Here is a 19,802-nt window from a genome sequence, read left to right as displayed (position 1 = left end):
TTCAGGACGGAGGGGCAACCAGAAGAGAGTACATCTACAACAGGTTCATCAGCTACACTCTGCTAAGAGAGAGAAGGCCCAGCTGACATGGAGCCCCGCCTAGGTGACACCGTCCATCCATGAAATGAAGACACAGACAAGTGTTATACAGGTATATATTGAATTTGCAGCAACTAAGCTTGGTGATGGTGCGGAGAACAGCACATAGAATAAGGGGGGGGGGGGTGACAATATCACTTTAAGTAATAGGGATATAACTATCAAACTATGAGTATGAGTCACGCATGATTAGATAGGGAGTAAACCCTTTGGTAAATATCCCGCCCAGCTGTGTCCACTGAAATACCAGGAGCTATAGGACGGAGAAGAATACTACACACCTAATAAAAGATAAGAGGATGCCAGGAAAATGGGAACAGATCTCAGGCCATACCATGGGAGATTTTCAGCAATGCAAATAGTAAGCACGCTCAGTTACCTATTACAGAACTACAGGAGGCCTCCCCAAAAGTACTCACTGGTTATACCACTGTATCTAAACTAGTGATGTCACCTATGCTGAGCTTACGGGACTAGATCCTTGTACTGATCTGTAAGCCATAAGATCTTATGGGTTGAGTCCTCATCGTCTAACGATTTTGAAGCAACAATTTGGTTTTTATAACGATCAGCGTTTAGACGAATAAATAGTTAGAAAAATCGTTATTGTGATCGTTTTTAAGATCGCTTACACCTCTCTCACACATGGGGTAAATCTTTGAAAGACTGTTTACAGGAAGCCATCTACAAATTTTTGGCAAACGACCAACAACGATTTGAGAACATGTTGAAAGATCAAAATGAACGATTTCTCGCTCGTCGTTTGATCTTTTGCTGTGTTTACACGGAACGATTATCGCTCAAATGCGATCGTAATTGCGAAAATTCGAACGATAATGGTTCAGTGTAAATGCAGCATAAGGGTAGGTTCACACTGAGTTTAACGGGAGAGAACAGGTGAAAAAATGGATGCAATTGTGTGCCATTCATTTGAATCCGTTTATTTATTGACTTACATCATATAATCAATCAATAATAATAAATTCTTTTTTAAACATACACAAAACCTTGGCTGACCACGTTTTTCTTTACATTAAAAGTAACCATTTAAAAGCTGATCCGTCAAACAGTGTTAACCTACTCTTAGGGTATAAACTCACACACCGTATACGCAGCGTATTTACTGCTGCGATACGCAGCAAATACGCAGCAGATTAGATCTAAATAACTGAACACAGCATCAAATCTGCTGTGTATTTGTTGCGTATACGGTGTGTGGGTTTGTACCCTTAGTAAAACTTGTGTTCTCTTATACAGAGAACTTATAAGTAGCCGGCATATAAAGGGTTAAGAGATCAGTCTTTGTAAACTGACAGATTGCCAGCTGGTGGTGCAGATCTCTCTTCAACACAACACATTGTCCTAGAGAAGAATGCAGAGGCCAAACAGCGCCCTCTTCAGGCATGGATGAAAACTCACGTAACCCTTGTAATTGCAAAATAATCCTTTCGGGTGGGTTCACATATAATGCAATCACAGCGAAATCTCCTGCGATTCTAGTACTGTCAATATTCATCCTGCTGCGAGTATGTAAACACCGCCCCCCTTAACCCGCAGCGGCCCAGTGTATACATTACCAGTCCACGCTCTGGCCTGCTTCTCCGGCTCCCAACATTCTGACGTCCCGCTAAGCCAATCATTGCGCTTCCCCGCCACACCCCCTGACTGGCTTACGGTCCTTTTACACGGAGCGATAATTCGCCCAATCGATCGTTTAACGATTTTGAAGTAACAATGTGTTTTTCATAACAATCAGCATTTAGACCGAACGATATATCGTTTAAAAAAATAGTTATTGCGATCGTTTTAAGATTGCTTAAGCCCTTCTGCATGCCATTCGGGCACTTTACTCAAACCCTGTAGCCCGAGTTAAATTGCCACATGCCACCTCAGATTCTATACCTATACACAAAGGTACTCGGCAGGGCTGCCCCCTTTCCCCGCTCCTTTTTGTTCTTAGCATAGAGCCGCTGGCAGCTTAGATCCGCCTTTCTCCAGATGTCCAGGGAGTTATGGTTAGGGACCGAGAGTTTAAACTCTCCCTATTTGCGGACGATATCTTACTTACCATCCGTAACCCGCAGGTCTCGCTCCCTAACCTTCACTCTATACTGAACGCATATGGGGCCCTATCAGGTTATAAGATTAATTCGCACAAAACTGAAGCTCTCCCTATTAACCTCACATCTTCCCAAACACAGTCCCTACGTCGTTCCTATCCCTACAAATGGGTGGAGGGGGGATTGAGATATCTGGGCGTTAACATCTCCCAGTCATACCGAACTCTTTACAAACATAATTTCCCACACTTCTTCCAGGAAGTAACTGCCCAACTAACCAAATGGTCCACCCTACCCCTTTCCCTTATCGGAAGGATCAATGTGATCAAAATGAACATCCTTCCCCACTACTTGTATCTCTTGGAGACCCTACCAATCTCAGCTGGTGTGCTGCGTCGGTTTCAGGGGACCCTGTTGCATTTTATTTGGGCGGGAAGACGCCACAGGATAGCTAAAACGGTACTGTGTGCCGGTAGGTCCCGTGGGGGCCTGGCAGTCCCAAATGTATCCCTCTATTACCTAGCAGTCCACCTCCGAAGGATTCCTTCCTGGACGTCTCTTTCAGCATACAATAAGTGGACGGAGATTGAGAAACTGTGGTTGGCCCCCATCCATCCCAGCGAACTAATTTGGTCCCCCTCCTATTCTGACTCCACTGATTGGCTCTTGGGTCCGATGAGGCACACCAGGGAGATATGGCTAAAAAGTGACCAACAATTCTCCCTTCTTTGCTTACTCCCTTCCTGTACACTGACTTACTACAAAATAGCTATGACCGTGCCACCATCCTCCCCTGGCAAACAGACAAATTGTTCCAATTCGCGGATATATCACATGCCCCCTTAAGAGACAGGTACTGCCATTTCAAACACTTCGGGAGAGATTTGACTTACCCCCTCAGGCTTCAATATATCATGAGGCTGTATCATACTTTGCCCCGAAAATAACGGTCAATAAACCTTTCCCGAAACCTACCGCATTTGAACTTCTCTGCAGAGGAACCACCTCCACAAGAGGCCTTATTACAGATATTTACTCCATTCTGAATGCTCCCCCGGGTGAAGACTCGCCTTATCACTCCTACATGACCAAATGGGAACAGTACCTCCATAGACCCATTACCTTAAACCTCTGGCAAGTGATATGGTCGCAAGCCGCCAAGTCATCATCCTGTATATCATACAGGGAAAACCAGTATAAAATACTCTTTTATTGGTACCACACTCCTGATCTCCTGCACCGTTTTTTCCCTGCCACACCGCCTACTTGCTGGCGTTGCCTCACTGAGATAGGTACCCTCCCTCACATTTTTTGGGATTGTGCAGGCCTCCGACCCTACTGGACGGGGATTCAAGGCCTCTTGGTGGCTGTTCTCCAGGTGACCTTACCCCTGGATCCTCTAACCCAGTGATTTTCGACCTTTTTTGAGCCGCGGCACACTTTTTATACTTAAAAAATCCCGGGGCACACCACCAACCAAAATGGCACAAAATGACACTAAAACAGCACATATTATACATATAGTTTATAATATAGATTCTAAATGTATTTATACTCTATCAGTGTGAAACCTGGGCCTGTATACTTCTCCCCACCATACTTCTCCCCACCATACTGTTTCTCCTCCATCCCCAGGTTTCTCTCCCCCATTGTTTTCTCCTGTTTCACAGGGGCACCATAGTTTGGGGAACTTTCCCCGCGGCACACCGGACCATGTGTCGCGGCACACTAGTGTGCCACGGCACACTGGTTGAAAATCACTGCTCTAACCTACCTGTTGAATGTGCCCCTGAAATCATTGAATAAGCCAGCATCCCGCCTCCTCTTATATATTCTTACAGCAGCTAAATGTCTACTTGCCAAATACTTGAGACAAACCCTGATTCTGTCAGCGGTGTGAATACCTCTCTGCTTCCAATGAAGACCGACTGGAAGGTTTCAATAAGATATGGGCTGCATGGGACACTTACTATGAGATATTCCGTGCTTCCACACCCCACTCAGCTTGATTGACCCCCCCCCCCCCGTTGTTCCTGTCCTGTCTTGTCCTTTGTTTATGTACGTTTATATTCTTATTTGATCTAGGTAATGTGAATCTATTTTAGATTGGTCTAAGAGTTCTACATTTTACTGTTTAGCTTAAGAGTAATTGATTGTGGAAGGTCTCAGAGATCACATGATGTTCCCGGTAATATGCTACATTATACCATATTGTCCTTGCTGGGACCTTTGCTTTGGAACCTTATCTCTGGTCCATAGTACCTAATATTTTGCTGTTTGCTGTGAAATGTTGTTCCTGATGTTCACATTACCTCCTTGTTATATGCTTTATGACTGCATTTTCCTAATGAATGTTTTGTTTTTGGAAAATCTTGGAAAAAAAAAAAAAAGATTGCTTAAGCCCATCTCACACATAGTCTTTTTGAAAGACTGTTTACACGAAGCAATCTGAATTTTTTGCGAACGACCAACGACGATTTGAGAACATGTTGAAAGATCAAAACGAACGATTTCTCACTCGTCGTTTGATCGTTTGCTGTGTTTACACGAGCCGATTATCGCTCAAATTTGATCGTAATCGCAAAAAAAAATTAGAACGATAATCATTCCGTGTAAAAGAACCATTAACGGGACGTCAGGATGTCGGGAGCCTGAGCGTGGACCGCTAATGTAATGTAACCCGGCCGCCGTGGATTAAGGGGGGCTGTATTTACGTACTCAGCAGGATGGAAATTCCGCTGCGAGTACGTAATCCTATACAAACTGAAAGTACATGAATCGCAGCGGATTTCGCTGCAAAATTGCAGCATGAAATCCGCTGCAATTCCATTATGTGTGAACGCACCCTAGAAGGGGTAATGCTGGATTAAAAAAACTATTGCCACTTGCTTCCAAAAACAGCGCCACTCTTGTCCTCAGTTTGTGTCTGGTATAGCAACTTAGTTCCATTGAAGTGAATGGAACCAAGTTGTAAGATCACAACTTGATAACGTGTGGCGCTGTATATAAAGTAGCTGTGATTTCCTAGTCCTGGATAATCATTTGTTTTTTCCTCTACAGTAAATACCATTCCTGTTAGCAAAGCGAGATCTCTCATACAGGCCGGAACACAGCTCTGCTGGGAACCTGCAATTGTTGTCACTTTTCTAAAACATTTCAGCATTTCCAGAAGGGTAGGGTGTTACCGTTACTGGTTTTAGCACGTCGCCGTGCTTACCTGGCAAATTTGTACCAGCTGTTACTTTGCTAATTTGTTGCTGAGTTATAATGAGTCACTAGATATTCATCCCTGAACTGGATAACACAGTGACACAATAATAAGCCAACACAAGTCAACGGATTAGTCAACATGGGCCTACATAATACTCACAACATATGGTTCCATATATGGGTCTGCATGAGCCTTATAAGCTGCCATACTGCCCTCTATGTACAAAATTATTACTATGATACTGCTCCTATGTACAAGAACATAACTACTATAATACTGCCTCCTACATACAAGAATATAACTACTATAATACTGCTCCTATATACAGGAATATAACTACTATAATACTGCTCCTATATACAAGAATATAACTACTATAATACTGCCTCCTACATACAAGAATATAACTACTATAATACTGCTCCTATATACAAGAATATAACTACTATAATACTGCTCCTATATACAAGAATATAACTACTGTAATCAGGGCTGTATTTACCCCTAGGCACTTGTGGTTTTTTTTTTTAGTCTCCCACCTCCTGTACAGACTTGCCAGTAAATCTGATGTCTTTTTGAGGGGGGGGGGGGGGGTATGGTCAGGTCTGGTGTGGCGGTGTTGTTGGTATGGCTGTGAGACCTGGAGCTACTACCTACCAACCTACCAATCCTATGGTGAGAATTCCCTCAATGTGCAATGCGATTCAGACAATGTTTCTACATGTAGAGAAATGCATGTGGCTGAAACCACGCTACGCCAGATGGGGCGTCTTCAGGTTTAGTGCCTAGGGCAGCAGCAGCTGTTAATGCGGCCCTGACTATAATACTGCTCCTATATACAGGAATATAACTACTATAATACTGCTCCTATACAGGGCCGATTCTGGCTTTCCCGCCGCCTGAGGCAAACCTCAGGTGGCCGCCCCCTCACTGGCCGCCCCCCCCCCCCCCCCCCGCGCACGTCCGTAACGACCCGAATACCGCCGCCAACACCGGCATCCGCCACCCCCCCTGCTGACCACACTCACCCCCCGCCGTCCCGATCGCCGCCCCGAACACCTGAACGCGACCTCTGCCGACCCCTGGCACTCACCACAGCCTGGAGGAAGATGAGAGCTGCTGGGTGACGTCACTGGAGCCCGGCGGGACATGGGGGACATCCGTTGAGTGTGGGCGGCTGGACGGCTGCTGCGGGACATGTGAGCGGCTGCGGGGCTGCTGTCATTTTAGTTAAGTGAAACTTAACTAAAATGACAGCAGGGGGAACATTTTGCCGCCCCCTGCAGGACCGCAGAATCTGCCGCCTGAGGCGGAATGCTCATTCCGCCTCATGGCAGAAGCGAGCCTGCTCCTATATACAAGAATATAACTACTATAATACTGCTCCTATATACAGGAATATAACTACTATAATACTGTTCCTATATACAAGAATATAACTACTATAATACCGCTCCTATATACAAGAATATAACTACTATAATACTGCTCCTATGTACAAGAATATAACTACTATAATACTGCTCATATATACAAGAATAAAACTACTATAATACTGCCCCCTATGTACAAGAATATAACTACAGTACTATAATTTATGCTATAGGGTAAAAGCACCAGTTACTGTCTGTATATAGGCCGTTCCAGGTTTGGTATAGGAAACTATTATATAAGCTCTTTTACAAGGTTCTGCAAGTAAATTGAATAGGTTTATTGAAAAATCTAATTAGCATCACATGATGGGAACCTCCACAGTCAGATGGGTCGTAAGACAATATGGTTGCATTGTGGGCTATTTTTTTTTTTGTTGCTTTTTTTTTTTACGAGGCAGCATTTTATAGTGACCGGTCTGTCTTCCATTATTCAGGAGAATAGTGACTGGGAAGGAAATGTCGAGTTTGCAAAGAAACAAACAGCAGCCATGCGTGTAATAGCCCTATCCAATGTATATTACACAAAAAAGGAAAGAGTGTAGCTGTTTCTTTCTGGTTATTATAGTTCTCCTTTCCAATGTAGTCTGTGGACAGTAACTCCGTTGGACTCCCCAAGAGCCACACATGCCTGGCCTTTTAATGATAGTATTGTGGGAAGACATTGGTGAAAGAGGGGGGAGGGGGATCTAGAGATATGCGTTTTTTATATAAAAAAATTTATTGCAGGTTGGTATACAAGAATGACATCAGCGCAGGGCTTACCCGGGCAAGTGTCCGGGCCCATAGCGCCTCTAGGGGTCCGGTGCTTTAATGTTCACTTACTCTAGTACAGGGTGAGCGGGCTGAACATCAGAAGTCAGGGAACAAGGAGGACCTGTCGGGGGGGCAGATTGGTAAGGGACCTGATCACATGACCTGCAGGTCCTCAACCTTACAGTGTGTAGATTGGCCTGACAGAGAGGAAGAGGGAGAAGATTAAAACGACTCTCTACCCACAATCTGACCCCCCAAAACCGCTTGTACCTTCGGATAGCTGCTTTTAATCCAAGATCTGTCCTGGAATCCCTTTGGCAGGTGATGCAGTTATTGTGCTAAAAAACAACTTTTAAACTGGCAGCCCTGTGCCCTACGGAAGTGGCCTAGATTGTGTATGCATTAGGCTGGCACAACCTCTCTGTTCCTCCTCCCCACCCTCCTCATCTTTATTCCTCAGCTGTGTCAGCCCAGCACATGGGCTGGATCGTTAAGACACCTGTGCAAATGTTCAGCAGGGAGAAAATGTTCAAGTGGCATTCCTAATGATGAAGAGGGTGGGGAGGAGGGACGGAGGGGTGGTGCAAAGTTAAGGCACAGATACTCGGGGCTGCCAGTTTAAAAGTTGTTTTTTAGCACAATAACTGCATAACCCGCCGGACAGGTCTTGGATTAAAAGCAGCTATCCGAAGGTACAAGTGGTTTGGGGGGGGGGGGGGGGGGGGGATAAGATTGTGGGTACAGGGTCGCTTTAAGATGTAAGTGCTGTGTGTGTGTGTGTGTGTGTGTGTGTGTGTGTGTGTGTCAGTCAGTTTTTGTGTCAGTATGTGTATTTTGTGTGTATGTTAGTGGTGTCTCAAGCGATTGTGCATAGTGTGTGGATGGATGAGAGGCCCGCTAAATGCCCTATTCAATGGAACCATTATCGGCCGTTACGGCCGATCATCGTCCTGTAGAATAGAAGGCAATGATCAGCCAACATCGTTCATGTCGGCTGATTGTTTTTCAACAGGTTGAAAAACAAGCGACTGATATAGCAGTGATCTGCTGCCGTCGCCCCGTGAAATAGGAGCTGTGGCAGCAGACCGCCGCTATCCTCTATGGGCTGCCCGGACGATCAGCGATCACCTGGGCAGCCCCCTCGCAGCTCCCTGCTGCCCCTCCCACACTCACTAGCTCGCTGCTGCCGCGTGCAATAGTGGCGGCAGCGAGCAGGGAACGAGTAGTATACGAGCGCTAACAGCACTCGTTTGCTCCTCATAGTCGCCCCATTTAGACTCTGTTGCCCAAGGGCCCGCAAAAACCTGGAGCCGGCCCTGGGGCCAGTGAACAATGTTACGGTCATTGTTAGACTACCAATCCAAGTTCTTCTATTTGATATCTACAAGCAAAGACGAATTCATCTCAGACCTCTTTCCATCCCAACCCAGCAGCGATCAGCACCAGACCCAGAAACGTGATGAGATTCGGCCATTTACAGGGTTCGTTTACCTCAGGACACAATATTCCTCCATCTCCGACAGGTTTTACTGGTCTGTAATTTCAACTCTGGAGAAGTTTCGATGAAGCAAGTGCGAGATTCTTGGCGTGACAGGTAATAAATCCCCGGCCCCTCACATGGCCGCCACTATGTGACACACACTTGTTGGTTTTCTAGCAGTAAAATGTCCGCCATGGACTTTGGAGCCATTGTTTTATCCTCAGAACCAGCAGCTGACTGTAAAATGGAATTTTTATAGGCATCCCGGGAATCATGGGATTGCTCTATACATTCATCAAGACTGACTGCCATTGTTTTACATAACTGTTTTTCACAATATTTTTAGATTTAATTTTAAACATTTGCGTCAATGTATATCAGCTCTCATCCAGTGAACTTGTTGAAATGTTGTGACATCTGGCATTGGACAGCGCCCGCTTCAATTAAAAGGGGTTATTCACGCTTAAAGGGGCACTCCAGCAAAAAAGAATAGCTTTCAAATCAGCTGGTGTTAGAAAAGTTATAGAAATTTGTAATTTACTTCTATTTAAAAATCTCCAGTACTTATCAGCTGCTGTATGTCCAGCAGGAAGTGGTGTATCCTTTCCACCCTGACACAGTGCTCTTTGCTGCCACCCCTGTCCATCTCATGATCTGTCCAGAGCAGTAGCAAATCCCCATAGAAAACCTCTCCTGCTCTGGAAAGTTCCTAACACGGACAAAGGTGGCAACAGAGAGCACTGTGTCAAACTGGAAACAATACAACACTTCCTGCAGTGCATACGGCAGCTGCTAAATACTGTAAGACTTGAGATTTTGTAAATAGAAGGAAATTACATATTTATATAACTTTCTGACACCAGTCAATTTGATAGAAATTTTGTCAAAGTACCCCTTTAAGAAACAGCACCACATCTGTCCTCATTTTGGCTATAGTATTGCAGCTCAATTCTACTGAAAGAAATGAAAACATAGGAGGAGATCAAACTGGTGTAAAGTAGAATTGTCTTAGTTGCCCCTAGCAGCCAATCAGATGCCAGATTTCATTCCTTACAGATTTTTTGAAAAATGAAAAGGTGGAATCTGATTGGTTGCTAGGGGCAACTAAGACAATTCTACTTTACACCATGGTTGTAATACTGGTGTGTCCCAGAGCTGGTGTGCCATTGCTGTTTCTAGCTAGTGTGTAGGTTGGTAAAAATTGCATATATACTCAGGTCTGAAAGACTGTACTCTGCACTTCTACCCCTAGATGTCACTGTCTTGATTGCATTAAATAGCACAGCTAAAGAGAATTAATGGGTTAACTGTGAACGTGTGTTATTGCTAGTGTTTGCTGCTCTATGCAAATGTCTAACTTACTGTGAACCAATCCCTGAGCTGGATACCCAACAGTGTTTCTTTTCTATCTCTGAGACCCATCACAGAGCTAATTCTTAGGCCAATATCGTTCCATGTAATAAAGACATCAATCAGCCGAAAAGCTGATCATCGGCTGATCGTTGTCTTTTGTCAAGTTTAAAAATCAGCTGAAGATTGTGCGTATCAAATAATAAAGCCATTACTTACCTGTTCAGGCTCCTCCAGTGTCCTTTAGCCTTGTCTGTAGGATTTCCCGAGCACCACAGCTCTCCCACAGCCAGTCATTGGCCTGTCACTTCAGAGACCGGACCAAAAGTGAGAACTGCAGATGCTGAGACCGGGGAATCCCATAGACAGGGCCTAAGGACACCGGGGAACATGATCAGGTAAGTATATATCTTTATTATTTTGCATCAAAGCAAGTCACTCAGTGCCCACTGACAGCTTTAGGCGGATGTTTATACCAGAGTACCTCAGGGTCTGGATAGGGCCCACATGACCCGTGCAGGCAGTCCATTGTTACCACCACTACTCAAGTTTAGGCATTTAACTCAAGTCAAGTCTAAAGTATTCCTAGACTATGATTAAATCAAATGTACCACTGGTACATTGCTTTTTTGTTTTGTACAGGAATAGACTGGAGCCGGCATGCCAGTAGCACGGTCCTTTTTTTTTGAACCGCTGCCCAGTTCCTGCGCATGGTGCCAGTCTATTGCTGAGCACTGACCAGGCATGAAGTACTAGAGGCAAGTCAGTGTCACAAGCTGCCCTCCCCTCTATGATGCGGCTCCATTAAAATGAATGGAGCCGCGTCACAGAGGGGAGAGAGTCACATTGGGGGCTGGCAGGCCTGCCTCTAGTGGCTCATGCCTGGCTGGTGCTCAGTAATAGACCGGCGCTGTGCGTTAGTTCAAAAAAGGACTGCGCCATTGGCATCCCCGTGCCAGAGCTGATCTATTCATGTGAAAAAAAAGCGATGTACCAGTGGTACATTAACTTTAAAGAATATTCCGCGAGCAAGAAGCTGTGATTCTAAAAAGTATATTCTATCTGCCAGCGAGAAGCTGTGATATCTAAAGTGTGTTCAAGTATTCTATTCTTAATTACCCAGCTCAGCAAAGTATTATCTGTATTGCACCTTTATTGAAAGAGACTGTATACTGTGTACTGTCACTTCTTCCTGGTTGAGTTAACTGCTGGTCTCTGTGGTTCCTCACACTACACCTGACCTTGTTCTAACCTTGAGAGTTTGTGTTGGTACATCCAGGGGTGGGAACATAACACTCCTGGCCACCATGCCAAGTGCTTAAGCGGTACAACACCATCTCACCCAGGCCCAGCTATACACCACCTGGCTCCCCTGGGTCACTGCAGTACCACTCACAACCTGAGGACAGGGGTGGTGCTGTTTATTGAAGCAAGCTGCTTTGTTTTTTTAATCCTTGATATCCCCTTTAAAGGGGTTCTCCAGCCTTCATGGACTAACTTGACAGTTTGTGGCATGTTCATCTACAAATCACCACTGGTTGTATAAAGCTTGATGACGATATGGCAGACAGCTTTCTTAGACTTTGGTAGCCTAACTCCTTGGTTGTGTAGTAATACAGGAGCACCACTAAGCAGGGAAGATTGCCATTCAGCAGTTTAGGAAAGCTGGGTGATGACCTCTGTGTGAGTGGAGCTAGTCAGGCCAGGATGGGAGGGGACGAGGAACCCCTTACCTATTTCCTGGCCGCTGCTCCTATTACCATAGAAAAGTCATTTACATTCTTGGCCTTTGTACAGCAATAAGGGGCCAGAATCTAGATGTGACCAGACTGCTGGAAACCCTGTTCAGCCGCCCCATAGGTGACCAGCATGTGCAAGACCTGTACGACTCCTCATTCAAAAAATGGCCACTACTACTGCTACTGTACATCCTGATACAGTATATTCAAAATTATCTGCACATGAAAATTGCAATATATGCATATAAAGGAAACTGCATAGTGATTCCTTAAGGGTGCGTTCACACCTACAGGATCTGCAGCAGATCCGCAACAGATTTGATGCTGTGTTCAGTTATTTAAATGAAATCTGCTGCAGATCCGCAGCAGAAAACACGCTGTGGATCCGGTAAGTGTGAACGTACCCTGAGGGTACGTTTACACTTACCGGATCCGCAGCAGATTTCATTTAAATAACTGAACACAGCATCAAATCTGCACCATCAAATCTGCTGCGGATCCTGTAGGTGTGAACGCACCCTGAAGGGGTTTTCTTACACTGAGGTGTTTAAAATAGTGAGACACAAACACAGTAGTGTAAAAGTATGTAAAAGGCCTATCTTGTGTGGTGCTGTTTAAAAATAACATATTTTTTAACACATGTCCACAGGTTACGTGTGGTATTGCAGCTCAGCCCTATTGTCATCAATGCAGCTGAGCTGTAACCCATAGACAGGTGTGGAATTTTTTTTTTAGAAGGAATCGGGCATGTTTTCTTTGAAACCCTGGATAGCCCTTTTAAAGGGGTTGTTTAAAAAAAAAAAAAAAATCTTTCAAATCAACTGGTGCCAGAGATTTGTAATTTACTTATTACTATATATAAAAAAAAAAACCTCAAATCTTCCAGTACTTATCTGCTTTATGTCCTGCAGGAAGTGGTGTACTCTCTCCAGTCTGACACAGTGCTCTCTGCTGCCACCTTTGTCTATATCAGGAACTCTCCAAAGTAGGAGCAAATCCCCATAGAAAACCTCTTCTGCTCTCCAGACTGGAAAGAATACCATTTCCTACAGGACATACAGCAGCTGATAAATACTGGAAGACTTGACATTTTTTAATAGTAATAAACTACAAATCTCTGGCACCAGATTATTTGAAAAAAAAAAAAATGGTAAACAACCCCATTAAGAGAAGACTATATTGCAACTCCCATTTACTCCAATGGAAGCCCCAGAAGGCCAAAAAGGTGGCACCCTCCTTACATGTAGTACACTACTAGAGTCACATGGTATAACAAGTGAAGCCGCAGGGAGAATCCTCTCCTAGAACAGGGAGACCAGCAGATAGTTTACTTATAATCCGGACTGTAAATCCCTGCGAGATCTATGACAGACGCAGAAATAAACTATGAGAATATTGTTTTTGACTTTCCTGACATTGTGAGCATTGTTCTACAGATTCCAACAGTAGAAAGCATTTATAAGGATTGTTCCTTAGCCCAGAGGCTCCCGTAAACCTCTCAAGAATTCACTCCACCCTCTCCATAAACCCCGCAGGATGTGGATGACCTAGAGTAGGGACCAACTGCTTACGCAAGTCCCATCACAGAGGTCCAAATCCTCGTGTAGACCCCACCGCTCCTTTCATACATGGTTAAGGCCTACCAGGTACACCAGGACTGGTGACAGATATAGAGACTTGTACATTTCTCAGCTCAAGTCTTCCTGTACTTATCAGCTGCTGTATGTCCTGCAGGAAGTAGTGTATTCTTTCCATTCTGACACAGTGTTCTCTGCTGCCACCTCTGTCCATGTCAGGAAGTGTCCAGCACAGCAGCAAATCCCCATAGAAAATCTCTCCTGCTCTGGACAGTTCCTGACATGGACAGGAAGCACTGTGTCAAACTGGGAAGAATCCATTACTTCATGTAGCTGACAAAGTACTGGAAGACTTTTTTAAATTAAATTAATTTCAACCAGTTGGTTTATTTTTTTTATTTTTTTGCTGGAGTGCCCCTTTAAGCCTCCCAAGCAATACAAAGTATGAAACAGGGCGATGCCTTCAAATGTAAGCATGAAGATAGGTCATGGTGGTCTTCTAAAGTCATGGTGGCTCTATATTGCCATATACAATAAAGGCTTAGGCTACAAACCAACATCCCAAAGTCATAAGGTCCAGAGGAATATAACAGGTTATGGGCTCATACACACAGCACCCATTGAAATGAATGGCTGTTGATTTTAGGGGAACTCTACATCACATAGGTTGCATTCACTTTGCTTTCGGCATTAAAAATCTGCAGCAATTTACTGTACACTTCCACAACCCCACCCACACGTAGAGTATAGAGACACTTGTTATGGTCATCCCCACCAGGCACTGTCACTTTAAGAAAAAACTTTGACATCTTGTACAGACGTGTCAGTCAGTGTCTGGGTGTTCTGACCCCCATGATCTCTAGAACAAGTCTGGAGAAGTGCGCACTGCGTTGTCTCCCAGCTATGTGCACGTGATCGAGACGGACTCCTAATGTAAGGGTGCCTATACACAGAGATTTATCTGACAGATTTATGAAGCCAAAGCCAGGAACAGACTATAAACAGAGAACAGGTCATCAAAGAAAGACTGTGCTTTCTCCTCTTCAGATACATTCCTGGCTTTGGCTTAAAAAATCTGACAGATAAATCTCTTTGTGTAAAGGCACAGAAAGATTATCTGACAGATTATCTGCCAAAGATTTGAAGCCAAAGCCAGGAATGGATTTGAAAAGAGGAGAAATCTCAGGCTTTTCTATATGATCTTAGTTTATAGTCTGTTTCTGGCTTTGGCAGATAATCTGTTAGACCACGCACTTCTCCTTGCTCATCCTAGCGATCGGTCAGGGTGTAAACATCCAGACCCCAACCAAAATGTTTGATATCTCTCTACAACATGGCAAACGCATTTATAAGGATTGTTCCCTGAGGCTCCCGTAAACCTCTCAAGAATTCACTCCACCCTCTCCATAAACCCTGCGGGATGTGGATGACCTGGATTAGGGTCCAGCTGCTTACGCAAGTCCCATCACAGAGGTCCAAGTCCTCATTCACATGTCCAGTGTTTTCCAGGGAGCGTGATTTTGTCCGCTCCATGAAAAACAGTCTGTTGATTGCATGGTATGAATACAAACATAGGGGGAGATTTATCAAACATGGTGTAAAGTGAAACTGGCTCAGTTGCCCCTAGCAACCAATCAGATTCCATCTTTCATTTTCCAAAGAGTCTGTGTGGAATGAAAGGTGGAATCTGATTGGTTGCTAGGGGCAACTGAGACAGTTTCACTTTACACCATGTTTGATAAATCTCCCTCCATAGGATTAAATGGGCCCTAAATTGTCTGTGGTTAAGGATCTGCGACCACGGACAATTTTACGAAATGCGTGAATAAGGCCTAATCCAAACAAGAAATCTCGGCCCTCACATATATGCAATATAGAAAACTGTGTTTATTCACACATGTGGTTCCCTGGACGTGTTCCGACCGTAAGGTCTTTATCAACTTCTGTTCATAGAGACCTTAGGGTCGGAACACGTGCAATGAAGCAGGTATCAGGGAGCTGGAGAAGAGTGAAGACAACCCTACTGTAGTCCTGTAGCTTCAGGGGGGAGTCTGAAAAATTGTTTGAAACATTTGTTATTAAAAGGGTTCACCGGAGGAAAAAAATTGCTGTTTTTATTTTGACTGGTGTTAGATATAGAGATTTGTAAATTTCTCAGCTCGTCTTCCAGTACTTATCAGCTGCTGTATGTCCTGCAGGAAGTGGTGGATTCTTTCCAGGCAAAATCATTTTTTTTTCTTTTTTTTTTAAAGTGACAGGCACACTTTAAGAAGTTAGAATAACTGTCTCTCTTCGAGGCTGTGTCTCATATATATGTTCGGATATTGAAATAAGACTAAGCTGAAATACCAAATACAGCCTACAGAGGAGCCGTTTCCAGAAATATACAGGTAGTTAGTTCACCTAATTTTTATTTCTTTCATATCATCTGGTGCCACAAAGTTATACAGTTACTTCTACTTAAAAAACAAACAAACATAAAAAACACTCAAGTCTTCCAGTACTTATCAGCTGCTTTATGTCCTACAGAAAGAGGAGGTGGTGTTTTCTTTCCAGTCTGACACAGTGCTCTCTGCTGCCACCTCTGTCCATGTCAGGAACTGTCCAGAGCAGTAGCAAATCCACATAGAAAACCTCTTGTTCCTGACATGGACAGAGGTGGCAGCACTGTGTCTGACTGGAAAGAACGCACCACTTCCTGCATGACATACAGCAGCTGATAAGTACTTGAAGAATGGAAACTCTTAAATAGAAGTCAATTACAAATCTATATAACTTTCTGATACTAGTTGATTTGAAAGATTTTTCTTTGCTCTGTAGTACCCCTTTAACCATGTAAGATAGGCTATGTGATATGATGTTATACCACTGCAGCTAAGTTGTCTGCATGGGGGGATTTAGAGGTAGACATGTAGTGACGGGAGAAGGAAATCCTATTCATATTACAGGATCAACACTGACAAGGTGCGGAGTAGTAGAGAAGAGTTATCTGGGAAGGGACAATTACTTACCTAGGGTGTATACACTCACACTGCCTGGGACATCACCTACTGCAAACACAGCCCTGCAGATACTACAGGATCCTGGTATCCAGCCAGGTATCTGCTCTACAACCAGGACACAACTGGATGGAGTGATGTAGCAGAGTACGAGCTGTAATATGGCTTTATAACAAGACTGGTTACAAAGTATCCGTCCATAATCACTCATCTGATCAAGGAACAGGAAGAGGGGAGGCAGCTTGTAGATATAACTGTCTTTATATAGCTTACAGATGTAGCAGAGCCGAATCTGTCACTGAGTAAAGATTATCAATGGTCCTACTTAAAGGGGTATTCCGGCAAAAATCTTTTTCTTTTAAATCAACTGGTTTCAGAAAGTTATATAGGATTTGTAATTTACTTCTATTCAAAAATCTCAAGTCTTCCAGTACTTTTCAGCTGCTGTATGTCCTGCAGGAAGTGGTGAATTCTTTCCAGTCTGACACAGTGCTCTCTGCTGCCACTTCTGTCCATGTCAGGAACTGTCCAGAGAAGGAGCAAATCCCCATAGAAAGCCTCTCCTGCTCATGACAGTTCCTTTCTCAGACAGAGGTGGCAGCAGAGAGCACCATGTCAGGCTGGAGAGAAAACAACATTTACTGCAGGAAATACAGAACCTGATAAGTATTGGAAGACTGGAGATTTTTAAACAGAAGTAAATTACAAATCTATATAAATTTGAAAGATAAAGATTTTAGCTGGATAACCCCTTTAAATAAACTGGTCTGAATTCATGTATGCTACAGTAAATGAAAACCTACATAGCTCTGCTACATCTAAAGCAAAGTATATGCATCCCCAGGTAATATTATAATGGTTGATGCACTAAGAAAAATAAACTGAATTGGTTTTATACAGGAATGTTTCCCAACCATGGCAAAACTACAACTCCCAGCATGCTTAGAGAACAGTGCTGTATGGTAATCAGAGAACATATATGTTGTCTATGATCAGCAGTTGTGTCGTGTTGTGTTGTCAGTTGCCACAACATGACCACAAGTGCCATGATATTTTGCGTTACTAATGTCGCCCTTGCCTAAATTACCCTAGGGGGTCTGATGTCTGAGCAGCCACAACACCAGGTAAATTCCTACACATGAGGAACCACAACCGAACACACAGTTCTCCCATAGTAATACATGAGGAACCACAACCGAACGCACAGTTCTCCCATAGTAATACATGAGCCACAATAATAGGGTTTGGTCGTGTTAAAGGTAAACACGGCTGCTTTCTCTCAGAAACAGCACCACTCTTGTCCTCAGTTTAAGGGTACAAACACACGCAGCAGATACGCAGCAGATTTGATACTGTGTTCAGTTATTTAGATCTAATCTGCTGCGTATCGCAGAAGTAAATACGCAGCGTATAAGCCGTGTGTGTTTGTACCCTAAGCATGGTATTAAAGCTCAATTACATTGAAGTGAATAAAGCTGAGCTGTAATACCACACAAAACCTGGGAACAAGTAGTGGCACAGATTTTTTTTTTTTTTTTTAAAACACAGCTAGGCTTTTCTTATCCTGGATAACCCCTTTAAGTAACTAGTCCAAAGCTACATGAGGAGGTGAAGACACTAAACAATAAAAGTAGGACTGGAAAATCCATCCTGATCAATTCCCTAGTATGTTTGAGATAGAAGCAGCCCCCAATAATCGGTAAGTGGGGTTCACCCAGACACCAGAAACCTAGCACTCCACCCAGGTAACACAAATTAACAAGGAAAAGGTCGCCAGTGAATAACGACATCTTACAACTGTTGTTCAACTTGGAAAAAGATAAAATTTTACTGCGACCAAATGTCACCCCAGCCTAAATACATCCACAACAACATAAAACCTCCACTAACAAACACAGGCTGAAATTCTACTACTAAGAAGTGTACGACGAAGCGCAATTCATAGGTTTTAGCCTATAAGGAATTGATATAGTAAGTCAATTGTTTTGGGGCAAACATTTTTTTTTTTTAAACTTTTTAGTTTTTGTGTAGTTTTTGAGCTAAATATATTATACACAACTATATATGTAAAAAAGACCGGCGCAAGCTCAAAATAGAGGTGTTACAAATTCCACCCGCCTGTAACAATGTAATAATCACCAGTCCTAAGAGCTTACACATAACAATACAGACCCTCAGAGTGCACAGGATAGGGGGTACTCACTGCAGCTCTCAGCCTCCCAGTCTCCCAGCCCCGTCAGATGTCAGGGATTTCAGTAATTTTCTAGTGATTGAGCAGCAATCCCTCCAGGAGGCTGCAGTCTACTCCTCACTGGAGTCCTGAGAGCTGCTCAGCAGGAGGATGGGAGGGGAAGGCTATAAACTATGGGCCAATGAGAAGGCTGCCTGCCCCAGGGCCAGCACTTACAGCACCTCTCCCCTTCCCCAGCCTGTCCCTGCCCCTTACCCCAGGGCAGCCACTGCTGAATACCTGCCTGCTGCTGCTGCTCTGTACCTTGTGCTAGAAGGCAGCAGGTATACACCGGGCAGGAGCAGGGTGGCTATACTGGTCAGGCTCGCTCAGTTGCTCACTAGGGTCTCGTCTTCGCCAGTTCCACATTAGCATATTACATGCACATTATTGAGTTCGTATATAAGGCTGGGTTCACACTGCGTTTTTGCAATCCGTTTTTGTTTGAGGGTACCTTCACACGTACCGTATCGCCATAGAACGTAGACCCATAGAACGTCACTATACCAGGATCTGCAGCGAAAATCGCTGCAAATTCGCAGCGAGAAATCCGCTGCGGATCCGATACGTGTGAAGGCACCCTAAGGGTGCGTTCACACCGACAGGATCCGCAGCAGATTTGATGGTGCAGATTTGATGCTGTGTTCAGTTATTTAAATGAAATCTGCTGCGGATCCGCAGCAGAAAGTAAGCTGCGGATCCGGTAAGTGTGAATGTACCCTTAGGGTGCGTTCACACTTACAGGATCTGCAGCAGATCTGCAGCAGATTTGATGCTGTGTTCAGTTATTTAAATGAAATCTGCTGCAGAAAATCAGCTGCAGATCCTGTAGGTGTGAACGCACCATTAGTCTGTTTTATTTTAAAAAAAA

The 19,802-nt window shown here is 44.0% G+C and overlaps 1 protein-coding gene across 11 annotated transcripts in view; it reads right to left on the bottom strand.

The window, feature by feature from the left end:
* Window positions 1-19,018, bottom strand: part of SYTL2 (synaptotagmin like 2) — a 92,124-nt gene extending 73,106 nt beyond the window's left edge. For all 11 annotated transcript variants that reach the window (XM_069969689.1, XM_069969693.1, XM_069969692.1 and 8 more), the window contains exon 1: window positions 18,905-19,018. The gene's annotated coding sequence lies outside the window, so the exon portion shown is untranslated. The remainder of the gene's footprint in view (window positions 1-18,904) is intronic.
* Window positions 19,019-19,802: the final 784 nt, after the last annotated feature.

The sequence above is a fragment of the Dendropsophus ebraccatus genome, chromosome 5 (genome assembly GCF_027789765.1).
Source record: "Dendropsophus ebraccatus isolate aDenEbr1 chromosome 5, aDenEbr1.pat, whole genome shotgun sequence".
Taxonomy (NCBI): domain Eukaryota; kingdom Metazoa; phylum Chordata; class Amphibia; order Anura; family Hylidae; genus Dendropsophus; species Dendropsophus ebraccatus.
The sequence above is the reverse complement of the archived record's forward strand: the minus strand, read 5'-3'. Positions and strand labels throughout refer to the sequence as shown.